This window comes from Eleutherodactylus coqui, chromosome 1 (genome assembly GCF_035609145.1).
Source record: "Eleutherodactylus coqui strain aEleCoq1 chromosome 1, aEleCoq1.hap1, whole genome shotgun sequence".
In the NCBI taxonomy this organism is placed as follows: Eukaryota; Metazoa; Chordata; class Amphibia; order Anura; family Eleutherodactylidae; genus Eleutherodactylus; species Eleutherodactylus coqui.
In genome coordinates this window covers 337,389,219-337,403,418 of record NC_089837.1, presented here as the reverse complement: position 1 = coordinate 337,403,418, position 14,200 = coordinate 337,389,219, and positions in this window count along the sequence as shown.

Sequence of the window (14,200 nt, the reverse complement as noted above, 5' to 3'; positions counted from 1 at the left end):
TCAGGACAATCTCATTACTTCTATTCTAGTAGCGCACTTCTGGATGTGTTTTTCCTTTTTTGTTACTACTACTTTTTCACTACACTAATATGTGCAGCTGAAATCAAACATTTCACCGCCTGGACAGGGTTTTCACCAGACTAGGAATTCTATTTAGTCATATGCTACTATGAGGAGCAAGTGGCTTGACAACCTTACTGCTGCCTTTGATTTTAGTACTGAGGTGACATTCACTCAGCATAAGTCAAGTAGGTACCGAAGAGATGTCAATGAACTAAGACTACAGTGGAAGTGAAAACGTATCCAAATTAGCCTCTCCTGATAAACTGGCTGGTCATGTAGTAACATTATGCAGAAACTGTGTAGAAGTCATATATGCTTTTAATAGGGTTTTGCATACCTAATGACACAATGGAGCTTGGTCCTGGACTCCATTCGCTGAAGGTAGGGTCTGATACATCACACACATTCAATGTCTAAAATGAAAATAAAACACAAACAATAATAACATATCACTTAGATCAGTGAATGTGCATTAAAGTCCTACTGGTTTCAATAAGAGAGCTGTCAGTATAGGGCCTCGTTCACACCAGCGTGGTTTTAGCGCAATATAGGTGTGTGAAAAGATCGTGGCTATACTGCACTAAAAATAGCGTGAACGGGCGATTTCCAGCTATTAAGTCTCGAGCTTAATTAGCAGTGAACTTGCCGTTCACACGATCGGGAGCTGCGTGGTGCGGGTTATCCAGACCCTGTGGGCGGCTGAGGACCCGGCTTACCTGGGCAGGTCTTTTATTTCCTAGCCTGTGGACTCGTGCGGAAGTGCTAGCCGACATGCACAGTACTTTTTTTTTCAACCCCTGCTTTCCCTGCAGAATCCGTGGCCCGTCTGCAATTCAATTGCCAGATCGGACGGCTTCCACTGACTTCAAAAGGTCCACAAATCAAATCCGCATGCTTTATTTAAATTTGCAGATGCTCTTGTTTCCCTATGGGTGGCTTGATTTGCGCAAATCAAATCCACCCATAGACATTGGCCTCAAAGCTAGAAGCTTAGGGTGCACATACACAAAACCCCTGGAGCAAGCATAATCACAGTTGCTGAATATGTGCTCTTCCAACTAATAAAACACCCCTGCTTAAGGGCTAATGCCCACGGACGGATTAATGCCGTGTTCCCTGTGACGGAATAACGCAGCTATTAGGTTCTATTAAACCTAATGGCTCAGTCCTCACATGCGGGATTCTGCCGCAGGAAAAAATTGTGGCATGTTCTATTTTACGGCGTTTTTTTCCGCGGCGGGTGATCTCCATTAATATAGTATAGTAAAACTCATAGCTTTTTACCATGTTTTTCAGTGATCACCAGCGGGCATTTTTTTGTTTTCCCCACGGGATGCCCGCAACGTAAAACCGCCGGTGTATCCGGCTCCATTCGTGAGCAGGAGGCCAAAGGAAGACAGACAGTAGCAAAATATGGACAAGAACCATCTTGCAGAGTACAAAAAACAACTAGTAAATATCAAGGATGTGCTTTCATAATACAGCGGGGTATAACATGCCTCTTGTTCCGTCTTCTCCACTGAAATATCAATTTCTGGAGTAAAGTAACTTGTTCCAGCGCTAAGATTTGAATCGTCAGTGTCTCTGGAATTATCCTGTAAATAAATAGATAATTAATCTATGCTTATGTATCCACATTCATTTCAATGGGACAAGTCCGTATTACTCAAAAGGGCCGCTATAATCAAAATACAACGCTTTGAACACTAACAGGATTGTGCTCAGATGCAAACATTACGGTTACTAGTGTATCTAATGAACGTGGTAATGTAAGGAGGTCTGACTAGTGACAGTCTCTGATCTGCTAGAAATCAATGCTTTTCTCACAGTAGGGTAGTATTTTAATAAGTTTTCCTAAACACAAATAAATGTGACAAAATAAAGGACATGATAGGACATGACTTTTTTGCATCATGCTTACTTGGAGTGCCTTTGTTCCCAATGGGATCCCACAATAGTCTTCATTCTCTTCAAACTGGTCATTTCTACCTAATTAAAGACATAAAAAAAACAACATTCACTGCGAAAAATTAATGTAAGTTAAAATCTGGGTAGAACAGTCCTCGTTGCCGGCGTGCTTATTTCCTAAGGGCTCATTCACAGGTGCATATTTTTTGTCCATGTGCTGTCCATATTACTTTAGGCTAGGTTCACACGGGGCGGATTCCCGACAGAAATCCCGCGGTTTGGCCACAGCGAAAAACCGCAAGATTTCCACCAGGAGAACCTCTGCTTTAAAACCCGCGGAGGAGGAGATCGCGGCCGCAGCAGAAAAAAAAAAGATAACATGTTGAGGTCGGCAAATCCGTATCGCAGCGGCGGCTTCTGCCGGCTTAGCCGCAGCGGATTTGCCGTCCCGTGTGGACAAGATTTCTGAAACCCTGAAATCAATTGCCAGCAGAATCCTCTACCGCGGGTGACATGTGTGACAGCTGCAGTAGAGAATTGAAGAATTCCTCTGCTGCATCTGTCACAGATGTTGCAGATGTAGCAGCAGGGAATTCTTTTAACTAGCAGAGATGAAGGAAACATCTGCCGCATGCGGTAGATGTGTTCTTCATCCCCACGGGGATCACGGCAGCGGCGGAGAGGTAAGTCTATATGTATATATATATATATCTTACACTAAAATTTTTCTTTTTCAGGGAAGGGCTTATATGTAAAGCCCTTCCCTGAAAAAGAATGCAAGGGTGCCGGAAGACCATTGTTTTCAATGGAGCCGACGTCATTCATGCCTTTAGAAGGCATGACTATATCGCGGCCCGATAGCTGCATTTACTATCATGACAAATACCGTGTCCAGCTGTCACGCAATGACTCATCCGATGTAATTTATTAGTGTGGGAGCTTGGTGCAAACCATAGCTGCATATAATGATTAATAACCACAGGGAGATCTGGGACTTAGATGACTATTTCTCTGTGAAGAGCTCCTGGGACACTGGTTTTTAAGGCTATAGGCACAGGGAAATCTGGGACTAGGATGACTTTCTGTGAAGAACTCCTGTGGACACTGATTAGGAAGGAACAGGAACATCTAGGACTCAGACCCAGATGAGTCCCAGAGTGTACGGGGCTGCTGTGAGAACAGGTAACTTGGGAGAAGAAGGAATCTGGGGCAGAGGGGGTGGAGCAGGACCTGGCCAACTGCATATAGTTCAAGAAGGAAGTCCCGTCCCTCCCAGGGCACCAACAGGAAGTCTCACCCTCCAGCTTCAGCCTGTGTAGGCCTGAAAACCTGGGATCGAAATTAGAAGTAAAGGACTGCAGGGCAGGTGCTACTAGCTCTGAAAAAAAGCCCTGGAGGGAAGAAGGTGGCAAAAGAGGAGTCTTCTCCCCAGCACAGGTGTGGGAAAGAGAAGGCCATGGATGTGCCCTAAAGAGTTAGATAAAGAATGAGGAGGAAGGGGAATGCCAGAGACCTGCCCAGGAGGGAAGAAAACTTTGGAAGACTCCAGAAAAAAAGGGAAGGATTTGACCCAGATGGTTGATAGTAGGAGGATAGTGTTCTGGATGATGGCTGAGAATGAAAAAAAGAGTCTCAACATGGTGGATGGAAGGGATGTTCCCATACATACCTGGGATATTTATTTCTGAAATAAGGATCTTGGCCTGGATGGTAAGAGTCCCTCTGACTCAACTCACCTTAGTGAAGATCACCATATTGGGGGGACCCTATTACTGGTAGGCCACAGAGGAGTTAGGGCTCATCTGTGCTTCCTTTTCTTCTGTAGGTAGGACAGGCAATAGAGAGGTTAGAGCCACTCTGTTTTCCTTCCTCACCCTCCATTATTCCCGATTTAGAAAATGTAAAAAAAATGTAAAAAAAAGATCTACCTTCTATTGACACTAAGCTGAAGATGATTTAGCTTAGTACGCACAGGAGGGGCATAGCAGGTGGAAGGAATTAACACTTTGTGTATTAAGTGTCCATCACCTAGTGATAGCAGCTATACCCCAAGGTCTTGCTGTGTCCCCCAATGACACAAACAAGAAACACATACTCAAAAAATATATATAGTACACACACATACACATACAGTGAAATCAGTCCTTTTGTCATGAACCAAAATTGCCTACACCCATGTGAATGAGCCCTAGAGGTGTTATGACCCCCTGTAAACACCTTTTAGCAACCCCTCATCAGTACTATACAGGTATTGGCTGCAGAACACTGATGTCCTCATTGCTCCTCTTTCCCGTGTATGCTTGCATAGTACATCTTTGAAAAGTTCTATACATTGCTATAAATGATTCCTCCTCCTTTTTGATGCACCTGGCTGAAAGAAAACTCAGTTGAACAGAATGATATGTGTTTTATTATATCTGCAATTAGTATATCAACTGGACCTTAGAAGTGGGGTATATTATATTGTATACAGATGTATATTATGTACTAAGGGCATTACACATTTACCATAAAAGGTAATGTTTAAATATTACTTTCTGTTGAAATACTAAAGGATCATCTCTCATATATGATATCTAATGCATCTTGTACCAGTGGCCTAACTCTGCAAAGAGCTAGTGATTCAACTCCATAATTGTCTACAACATTTCATGGAAAAACATTCAATCAAAACTATTCAAGCTGCTCAAAGCAATGTGCTGCAGCCACAGCCATTGCTACTGATCAAGACTGTGCATTGTATGCTAACTGGCCAATATATACCATACTACCAATTATTAGGAAATTACAGTACCAGTGTTTCTGGTGGCGCAATGTGCTACATAGCGTTGCTACATGCACATCACACACACAGCTGTAGTACATAGGCATGTGACAGACACACACAGCTCTGCTACATGCCATGCGCTGACAGACACAGCTTTGGTACATGACAGACGCATGACATGCGCATGGTACAAACACAGCGCTGCTATATTATATGCGCGTGACAGATACCGCTGTGCCACAGTACATGCACATGTTACAAACTCATCTCTCCTACATGACATGCAAGTCACATACACAGCTTTGGTACATGACATACATCCATGCTGACTATACACATTACACGCATAGCACATTAGACAAACAGCCACTCGCAGCTCTACTACATACAATGATGAGCCCCTAGTCATCCATGACTCCACCCACATGGGTGATCACATGATGGTGATGTCATCACAGATTCTGTACTTTGTCAGCTTATCCAGTATACAGTATGGTACCAAACCCCAGAATGGCTCACATGCACACAGCTACATGGTACAGGATGGGTTAGCTACATGGAATAGGAAGGGTCAGCTACATGGTGCAGGATGGGTCAGCTACATGGTGCAGGACTGGGTCAGCTACATGGTGCAGGACGGGTCAGCTACATGGTGCAGCATTGATCAGCTACATGGTACAGGACGGGTCAGCTACATGGTACAGGCTGGGTCAGCTACATGGTACAGCATGGGTCAGCTACATGGTAAAACACTTAAACTTCGCTTAAAGGGGTTGTCCCGCGAAAGCAAGTGGGGTTATACACTTCTGTATGGCCATATTAATGCACTTTGTAATGTACATTGTGCATTAATTATGAGCCATACAGAAGTTATTCACTTACCTGTTCCGTTGCTAGCGTCCTCGTCTCCATGGTGCCGTCTAATTTCAGCGTCTAATCGCCCGATTAGACGCGCTTGCGCAGTCCGGTCTTCTCCCTGGTGAATGGGGCCGCTCGTGCCGGAGAGCTGGTCCTCGTAGCTCCGCCCCGTCATGTGTGCCGATTCCAGCCAATCAGGAGGCTGGAATCGGCAATGGACCGCACAGAGCCCACGGTGCACCATGGGAGAAGACCCGCGGCGCATCGTGGGTGAAGATCCCGGCGGCCATCTTAGTAAGGTAAGTAAGAAGTCGCCGCAGCGCAGGGATTCGGGTAAGTACTAAACGTTTTGTTTTTTTTAACACATGCATCGGGTTTGTCTCGCGCCGAACGGGGGGCCTATTGAATTTAAAAAAAAAAAACGTTTCAACGCGGGACAACCCCTTTAAGTGTGCAGATCCGCCTCCCTTTGCCAGCCAGCTCCCATAGGGATCTACGAGAGCGGCTAGCGTGGTGTCACCAAAAGATAGTACTTGTCCTATCTTTTGACAGAGAGAAATGTCAGAATTTTAAAAAAAGAGCCTATTTCTTATCTTTGTGCAGCAAAAAAATCGTTCATCTGAATGAACCCATAGGAAACCGCTGGTTCTTTTAGATCCAATTTTTTGACATGCCTACTCTGTGTCAGAATGCTGCTTGTGTGAAAGAGACCTAAGGGCTCACGCACATGGACATATGCATCTCATCAATTATGTACGTATTTTTCAAGCACATAAAATGTGAAGCACACATGTATTAGCTGTGTATGCTAACCCCCCAGCCTGAATTGGTGCGTAATATACGACAAAATAGGACACGCTGCATTCTTTGTCATATTACCATTGCCGATCCTCAGCATCTCTGTATATAAATCTGAAGACAAAACTGACAAAATGCCAAATTAACTGAACCAATAGAAAGTGCAGGGGTTAAAAAGGTAATTTATCCAAGTAGTAATATATCCAAGTTCAAGAATGTACAGTATGACAAATTGTATCTCACCCCAGAGAACAACATGGCCGCAGCTATAAATGGCGCTAGATGGATAAAGATGGAAAATATAAGGAAAGGTTTAAGTATCCATTGAAAACCATAATATATGAGCCTGGAAGGTGAGATGATGGGAGTGCGGCCTCCCTCTACATTTACTGCTGTGTGAACCATTGTGACAGGTGCCACCAGCAACAGCCAATAGGATCGCAGGATTTGCTTTCAAGCCGAGCAAGAAAACGACAGTTGGTGCCAGTCAGCGATTGCTCTTTCAGAGTTCAGATTGGCTCCCTATTGCTCTCACTAAAGAGATTTTAGCGACTTTTCAGCGACTTTAAACACTTCTTTTTTCGACTGAGACCCGGATCTACATCACTGTGATGGCGTATTTACCACCCGTTGTCCGTGAGGAGGGGTAAGAAGAACCAAAAACTATAATACAGGGAATTGCTGGTTTATATAATCTGAGTTGGTGATTATTGATCACTGCTTATTAGGAGCAAATTATAGCAGTGGGTTTAATCAGAATTTGAAAGAAATGGGTGATTGTTAATAAATATGGAGAGTTGTTATGATTATTAATATGAAGATATTTGGGTTAGTGAATATATAATGGTGATATTGAATAAACTGAGATATTTGGATGACTATGAATAAATATGGACATGAGTGTATTTATCATGCTTTTGTATGTAATGTATCTTATATTGGACAGTTTATTTGTATTATTTATGTATTTATCGAGCTTTTGTATGTAATGTATCTTGTATTGGACAGTCTATTTGTATTATTGTATGTATTTATCATGCTTTTGTATGTAATGTATCTTGTATTGGACAGTTTATTTGTATTATCTATGTATTTATTATGCTTTTGTATGTAATGTATCTTGTATTGGACAGTTTATTTGTATTATTTATTATTTATCATGCTTTTGTATGTAATGTATCTTGTATTGGACAGTTTATTTGTATTATCTATGTATTTATCATGCTTTTGTATGTAATGTATCTTGTATTGGACAGTTTATTTGTATTATTTATGTATTTATCATGCTTTTGTATGTAATGTATCTTGTATTGGACAGTTTATTTGTATTATTGTATGTATTTATCATGCTTTTGTATGTAATGTATCTTATATTGGACAGTTTATTTGTATTATGTATTTATCATGCTTTTGTATGTAATGTATCTTGTATTGGACAGTTTATTTGTATTATTTATGTATTTATCATGCTTTTGTATGTAATGTATCTTGTATTGGACAGTTTATTTGTATTATTTATGTATTTATCATGCTTTTGTATGTAATGTATCTTGTATTGGACAGTTTATTTGTATTATTGTATGTATTTGCACTTTATCTGTGTTTTGTATATGCATCTATGATGAATCTTCTTGTATTATTCCCAATATACTGTATGTACATTTTACTTCACATAGGTGTGCATGTCTTCATTCAGTTAGTTGCCAGTCCCCTAATCTATTATTACAGACCCTGGTGCAGAGGTTCACTTTTGCGGGATAAGTTGTGTTTTTTAATAAAATTATTTTTGGGTGCATATAATGTACTGTATACCTTTTATTAAATTGCTTTTAGGGGGGTTGGGGGAAAAAAGATTCTGCCATTTGTTTTCGGTTGCAAATTTTACAGCATTCAACATTGCTTCTGTGTTGCCGCATTCCAAAAACCATAACATTTTTATTTTTCCATCGACAGAGCTCTATGGGGCTTATTTTTTGCAGGATGAACTCTAGTTCTCAATTAGCCAATCTCTCCCACTAGGGGGCCTTGAATGTCACCATATTTTATCATTTTTAGAATATAGTACTATGCTTCATTTTAGCAGTGTATTACAAAGCCTATGAAGATCAGCCAGTGGCTAAGTCTCATAGGCCACCATAGCTGGCAGACCCAGTGACCACATTCCAGCCATAGCAACCCATCAGAAGCCCCGTGATCACATTGTGGGAGTTTCACGATTTTGGGACGCTGGCATCCCTTCGCTGCCTGGACTTTTTTACTCGGCGCTGCTCTTTTCTCCTGGAATTGTATCTGGGAATAACTACAGAGATATTTGGGTGACGAGGAATAAATATGGCGCTGTGTTAATAACTGTTTTATTGTAGTTTAATGAACAATATTAACATGTTCTTTTCTTGTTTTCTGTGTAGAAGAGACGACGTGAGCACCTGGTAAGCTATGACGTTCACTATAGGGGGTCAGTTACTATACAGGGAGGGACGGGACATATACACATAATGTAACGACAGGTCTATAGGGACTGCACTGGGATCTATATGTATAACTTAGTTACACTGGACACAGAAACGATCAAGTGTTTGTCCTAATAATAACCCCTTTTTATTTCCCCTGTTAAGGATCATGGACGGCGTAGTGAGATTCCTGCGTATGCTGTTCCGAAGAGACGACAGAGGGCGGAAGAGGAAGCGAGATCCCAGCCCGTGCGAGGAAGACCCCCAGAAGAAGAGGAGGCATGACCCAGCCCAACAGCAGGATGAAATGGCAGCATTCTTCCGAGTTCTTGGTAAGATGCATTGGGGGAGATTCAGAAAAGGTTTTATGCCAATTTCTGGCATACAAAAAAATTGTAATTCTTTATAGAAGTAAGGAATTGTAGAAAAATTTTAATTTTTTACTATGTACACCAATGTTCATCACTATGAACGCCGATGTTCATCACACCCCCACCCAGCAAGGTAACATGGCTTGGTGGGAAGGGGTGTGGCCTCCTGGACCGACACATTTATGTATAAATTATGCCACAAACTGGCATAAATTATACCAGAAATGAATGCGAGATTGGATGTGATATGTCTAACCTACTTATCTAGTCTGCTGCGCTATTAGTCCCCTAAAGAAAAAAAGCCAAACAGAATGGATAAAAACAGAAGTATTTCCATTTTTTTTCTATAATTGATTTCAATATGAAAAAATGGATCTGTTTGAATTCAGTTTAACTTCAGTTTCTCTATTCTAAAAAATGAAGATAGAAACCGAATGCCCTAATGGAGCCTAAATGTAGATGTGAATGGGGCCTTATTGTATCACTGTCTCTGTGATACGGTCACATGTGATGTCCATGACTTTCAGTAGAGTTCCTGTAGAAGTACAGAACTGATGGCTCTTCCTGCTCTGCTGCTTCTTTCAGTGTTACATGATGGAGGAGATTATGTAACTTTACTGCAGTCACTAAACTAATTCATAAAACTGATTCATTTATTAAAGAAAAATTGATATAGTTCCTTTTTGTTCTAGATTATGGACAACACTGGACGTTTCTCGCATCTGATAGCTGCATGATGATATCCGACAAGGTAATATAAAAATGTGGAATATGTGGTTCTATTCTTTACTTGTTAGTAGTCGCAGCCTCTAACTGTCCTTCTTCTCACTCTAGTATCTGCTGGCGATGGTGATGATCTACTTCAGGAGAGCCGGACTGCACATCGAGGAATATAGAAACAACTTCTTTCCCGCTTTGTGAGTTGCTTTATTATAACAGATCTGTATTTACAGACTGATGTATAAATGTAATGAATACTAAAATAAGTAACAGGAAAATGAAAATAAAATATGGTGAAGACTCCAGGATCCCATGACTTTACCGAGTGTTCATTCGATCGCCCCTTTTCTCCAGTTCTCTCTTCTTCTGACTTGTTCATCGTCCAGTTTCATTTTTTCTTCCAGGTTTTTAGCCAACCAGATGGAGGAGGAATTCTGCTTCCGATGGGAGATCTTCCCCTGGGCCTTTGGACCGACCTGGATGGAGAACAGACAGCAACTCTTCAAGCAACGAAACCAGCTACTTATCCGGATGGGATTTAGAACTTGGGTGGACCGAACCACTTGTGATCTCGTTAGTAGAAATAATATAAAATACTCCAGTCTTTGATGAAAAATCTGTGGTGATAATGATATTCATACTCTGTTTAATTCTAGGTCATGGCAGAAGCCCCTTCCCATTGGGCGTGGACAAGAGAGCGGCAGAGCCATCACAGCTGGGCTCTTCACATGTTCAGGAGAGGCGCTGAAGACTTCACCATCAGCGGCCCACAGTTCAACCGACCAACCTGCTCCCTCTGCAAGTTCGTTCACCAGAATCCATCGATGGTAAAAGCCTTCCAGGCACAGGAAGATCTCTACAACGATCTCGACGTCAGCGGCGACCGATGAAGACCGGTAACCTTTTTATATTCCTACACATTCACAGAGACACTGTGTCACATATTGATGGATCATATTCATACATGTACACATGCATACACCCGCACACAGTCACTGTAGATAGTCACATGCAGTCACTGTAGGTAGTCACACACCCCCACCTTGCATACATTTTATAGTGTTACCCTCCCTTAGTATGCCCAGAGGAAGGGCAGTACAGCAGCCATGGTTTCCCTACAGGTTTCCTCCACAGGGGGTTTTTCCTGTCCTGCGTGTTGCTGTACCCTCCTTGTGAGTGATGGGAGGTAACAACCAAAACACATATAATGAAATAAATTTTACATTATTTAACTTACTATATTTGGTCTGAGTCATTTTTTTCTATTTCTGTGTATGATAGTAAAATCCCATTTACTGGGGTCCTGTGTAATAATACATATTGCCTCCATGTGCGTCAGTATGTGATTGGTGTTGGTCTGCCATTGGGATTCCAACTGTTCATGAGAATGAATGGGCTGCTGTACTTGGTGGGTCTGCATGTGACGATAGAAGAGGATATGAGAGTAAGAAGATATGATCTGTCGACAGTTCTGCTTTTTGTTTCCACTCAAAGGACATCAAACTGTATATACTTCATATAAAGATTGTCACTGACTGCTATGCTTTGTGCCTCTTGTGGAATAAAGTATTCTTCATTACTGACGTTGTCCGCTTCAGTTATTGCGCCATCATTGAGCATTACAAGTGGGTCAGGTGCCACACATTAAACACTGACCCACTTGCACATTCAAATTGTAGCAACCAATGAAGGATATGTATCTGCACCCGCACCTTATTTGTTAGAAAGAAGGATCCATGCATTTCTTTCTGCACAGAACGGTCTCTGCAGCAAATCCCCATGCGGCCGCTAATCCCGGGATTAGCCAGCCATGCAGACGAGATTTGTCAAAAATCTTGTCCACACGGGACGGCCAATCTGTTGCAGCCACGCTCTCCTCTATGGGAGTGCCGGTCACAATGGAAAAGCATACGGCTAAGCTGCTCCAAAACCCGCGGTTAAGTGCCGAGGGTTTTGAAGCTGCGCTTTCTGGGGGAAAATCTTGTGGTTTTTCGCTGCGGCCAAACCGCAAGATTTCCGGTGGGATCCACTCTGTGGGAACCCAGCCTTAAAGGAAACTTCTCAGTGCCAAACAGCACCAAAAACGAAGTCTTTTTTTTAATAGTCACCTTTTCGCGGTGCTCGCTAATGATGTCCACTCGCAGTCTGATAGTCTGACTCTTTCTGGACCACTGTGCGCACACAATCTCACAGAAGGGACTATAAAAAATGACCTCCCCGACCCCGGCCCCACCTCACTGAGCAGCATCATAATTATTTATGGTGATGTTCGGTTTAGAGAGGTTCCCTTCAAATAAAGTTGTATTATTCTGTAACAAGGCGTATAAGGTAACAAATGAACTATATCATAGAACAGAAGCTACAGAAGGCATGGGCATGCTTATGAGTTCCCTGTTAAACCTTGAACTTGTCCAACTGTGTAGATAAATATCTAGTTAGTAGGTGAACACTGACCTCCCAAAAATGCTCAGGTCATAGCTCTAATTGCCGGGCTGCACCTGCGCTTGAAAATTTAGCCTGCCAAATTTGGGGAAGATGCGAGCTCTAGCACTCGTATAATAGCACCCTGATGGTACATCCCATTAACCCCTTAGTGACCACAGATATGCCTTTTGATGGCCTCACTAGCTGTACCTTATTTCACACGGCCGGAAAACAGTGATTGCATAAAAATGAATAAAAAGTGAAATAAAAGTTTAAGTTTCTGCTCCCCTTACAGATGAGATCCATGAGAGGAACTGAAAATACTCACCTCCGTCCTCTATGATGTCCTAGTGCAGTCTGGTCCTTCCAGGACCCCACGCTGTCTTCTGAGCATGTGTGCCAGACGGAAAATGATGGGCGCATGCGCAGAAGGCTGGATGCCTGGAAGATAATCTCTCCGCTAATGGCTAGCATGAGTAGCTGAGAGCAATGAGATGGCATTCACCGGGTAAACATACCGACCTGAAGGCCTTAAGAATCTTTCAGTACAAAAAGGACAAATACTGTAAGAAACTGTGTCAGCTTGGGCTTTAAGTCAGGACTCTCCCGGCATGTCTTGCAGCCTTGGCTACGGTGTCATCGAGAGTTTCCAGACCCTAGTGCAGATATTCTGACTATAGAGGGAATTGATTAATACTAGCGCTGACTGCCATCAATGCCATACACATGACCTGACAGGAGAGGGCAGTCTGCAATCACCTCTGGTGGGTAGGGACAAGCATAAGCTGGAATAGCTGCATGATTGTGTCTAGTACAGAGAATAACTAACTGTCCCCTATGGGAGAGATTACTGATGCTGTATGGTGGTTGTGACAATAGAGTAACTGTCTTAGAGTTAAGCAGCAAAAGTATAACCTGTTCTGCGGAAGGAGGAAATGAGCCGTCTGGTACTCGTCATAACAGTGTGGCCATGAAGATATTGATTGATGGACATCTGTGACCGTTATAAAACCATGTTAACCCCTTAGTGACGGCCCAATTGTGTTTTTACGTCCTGCTATTGCAGGACGTGTATAGAGGGAGATAAGGCCGCTATCTCCCTCCATACAGCGCGGGCGTCAGCTGTTTATTACAACTGACACCCGCGGGCAATAGCTGCAATCGGCCTTTCAATTCTGACAGCGACATTTAAATCCCCTGAACAATGTTCGGGGGTCCCTTACGGCCCCCCGCGGTCAGATCGGTGTCATGGCAGCCGGGGGCCTTCTGAAAGGCCCTAGGGGTGCCTTAGGAGACTCCCTATCAAGCCATCCCCGTGGGGTGGCTTGAAGGACTGCCTGTCAAAAGCAGTATGACATAATGCTATACGTCATACTGCAGGAGCGATCAAGGCATCGGTCCCCCTTGGGAACTGAAAGGTGTAAAAAAAAAAAAAACAAGAAAGTTTTACTAATTAAAAAAATAAAAATAAAAGAATCTAAATAATAAAGCAAAAATATGTATTTGTAAAGGTCCGATCTAGCAAAGTAATGCATTATTTACCCCGCACGGTGAATGTCGTCCGAAAAAGAAAAAAAAAGAACGCCAGAAATACGCTTTTTTGGTCACCCTGTCTGCAAGAAAAAAAGTAATAAAAAGCGATTAAAAAGTCATTTGTATACAAAGATGGTACCAGCGGAAATGTCAGAACATACCGCAGAAAATGAGCCTTCAAACAACTATGTCGCCAAAAAAATTAAAAAGTTATTGTGCGCAGAAAATAGAGACAGAAAATAATTTTTAAAAATTAAATGTCTTTAAAAAAATATATAAGCAGTACAGAAAAAAAAAAACTATAAAAG